This window comes from Orycteropus afer, unplaced genomic scaffold, assembly GCF_000298275.1.
Source record: "Orycteropus afer afer isolate SDZICR_OR568_19922 unplaced genomic scaffold, OryAfe1.0 scaffold00149, whole genome shotgun sequence".
Lineage (NCBI taxonomy): Eukaryota > Metazoa > Chordata > Mammalia > Tubulidentata > Orycteropodidae > Orycteropus > Orycteropus afer.
Window position 1 is genome coordinate 5,936,508 of NW_006921736.1, and position 2,265 is coordinate 5,938,772.

Below are 2,265 nucleotides of genomic sequence, written 5' to 3' on the forward strand. Positions count from 1 at the left end.
GAGATTGAAGACAAATACCTGAATATTTCTTTGGAAATGGATCAATCAGAAAAAAAAGATCAAAACAAAATGAAGAAAGCCTAAGGTTCATGTGGGATACCATCAAAAGGAATAACCTATGTGTCATTGGAATTCCAGAACAGGAACAAAAAAATAAAACCACTGAGAATATTGTCCAAGATTTGTTGGAAGATAACTTCCCTGATATGAAGAAAGATGAGAATATATCCATCAGGAAGTCCAGTGAACCCCAAACAGGATAGACTCTCAAAAGAAAATCACCAAGATATATCATCATCAAACTCATCAAAACCAAAGACAAAGACAGAATCCTGAAAGCAACATGGGAAAAACAAAAAGTTACTTAGAAAGGACAACCAGTAAGAATAAGCTCGGATTTCTCAGCAGAAACAATGCAAGTGAGAAGGCAATGAGATGGTATATGTAAACCCTGAAAGAGAAAAATTTTCAACCAAGAATTATATACCCGGCAAAATTGTCCCTCAAATATGATGGTGAAATTAGGAGATTTCCAGATAAGGAGAAACTAAAGGAATTGGTTAAAACCAGACCAACCTTGCAAGAGATACTAAAGGGAATCCTTTGAACATATCCAAAGTAAAATAAGCTTACAAGATTGTAAACAGGGAACCAGAGACAACAATTGGCAAGTGAGGACAACTACAAACCAAAAAGAGAGAAAAGACTGTGTAGTTACAGAACTTCTAAATGGTGAGGAAGTCCAGAGAGTTATGAGATAGAATGGACTGTTCTAAACTTGGGGAGAAAATTATAAATCACAGGGTAACCTCAAAGAACAATGATAAACCTTCATATCGCAATAAAAAAGAGGACAAGCCCAAATATTCAGCAAATACTAAAACAATAGCAATAAAGGAAATGATAACATGATTCATAAACATAATGAACTCAGCACAGAAAATAAATGAAACAAAGAAACCAGGGACACCATGAAAAAACATAAAAAATGATAGCAACCAATTCATATTTGTCAATAATTACACTGAATGTTAATGGATTAAATGCTCCACTCAAGAGATGGAGAGTTGCAGATTGGATAGAAAACAAAATCCATCAATTTGCTGCCTACAAGAGATACACCCTAGAGACAAAGACAAAAATAGACTAAATATCAAAAGTTGAAAAAAGATATAGCAAGCAAATGGCAATCAAAAAGGATCAAGGGTGATAATATTAATTTCTGATAAAACAGGCTTCAACAAAAAGCAAAACAAAACAAAAACCATAAGGGACAAGGAAGAACCTTATATAACAATTAAAGGATCAATTGAACAAGAATATATAACCATAATAAATATCTATGGACCCAATGAAAGAGCCCCAAACTACATAAATCAGACTTTAAACGAGTTGAAAAGGCAAATAGATGACTCCACAATCATAGTTGTTGTTGTTGTCGTTGTTATGTGCCGTCGAGTCGGATCCTACTCATAGCGACCCCTCCTGGGGTTTCTGAGGCAGTATTACTACAGAAGTAGATTGTCCCATCTTCCTTCTGAGGAGTGGCTGGTAGGTTTGAACCACCAGCCTTCTGGTTAGTAGTCAAGTGCCTTAGGCACTATGCTACCAGAGCTCCTCCACAATCATAGTAGGAGACTTTAATACACCACTTTCAATCAAAGATACAACAACTGGAAAGAAACTCAACAAAGATGCAGAAGAGATAAACAATACAATCCACCACCTTGACCTTTTAGACATCTACAGAGCACTTCACCCAATGACAGCACAATATACATTCTTTTCCAGTGCACATGGAACATTTTCCATGATAGACCATATGTTATGCCATAAAACAAGCCTTTGTAAATTTAAAAACATTGAAATACTGCAAAGCATCTTCTCAAATGACAATGCTGTCAAATTAGAAATCAGCAATAGGAAGATCAACAGAAAAAGAGTAAACACCTGAAAACTGAACAGCACCCTCCCTGAGAAAGACTGGGTAAGAGAAGAAATAAAAAATGAAAATAAAAAATTCCTTGAATCAAACAAGAATGAAAAAAAAATACTAAAATCTTTGGGACACAGCAAAAGCAGTGATCAGAGGCCAATTTATAGCAATAAATGCACACATCAAGAAAGAAGGAAGAGCCAGAATCAACACTTTAAATCAACATCTCCAACAATTAGAAAAAGAACAGCAAGAAAAGCCTACAGTCACCAGAAGAAAGGAAATAATAGATTCGAGCAGAAATCAGTGAAACAGAAAAAAGACAATAG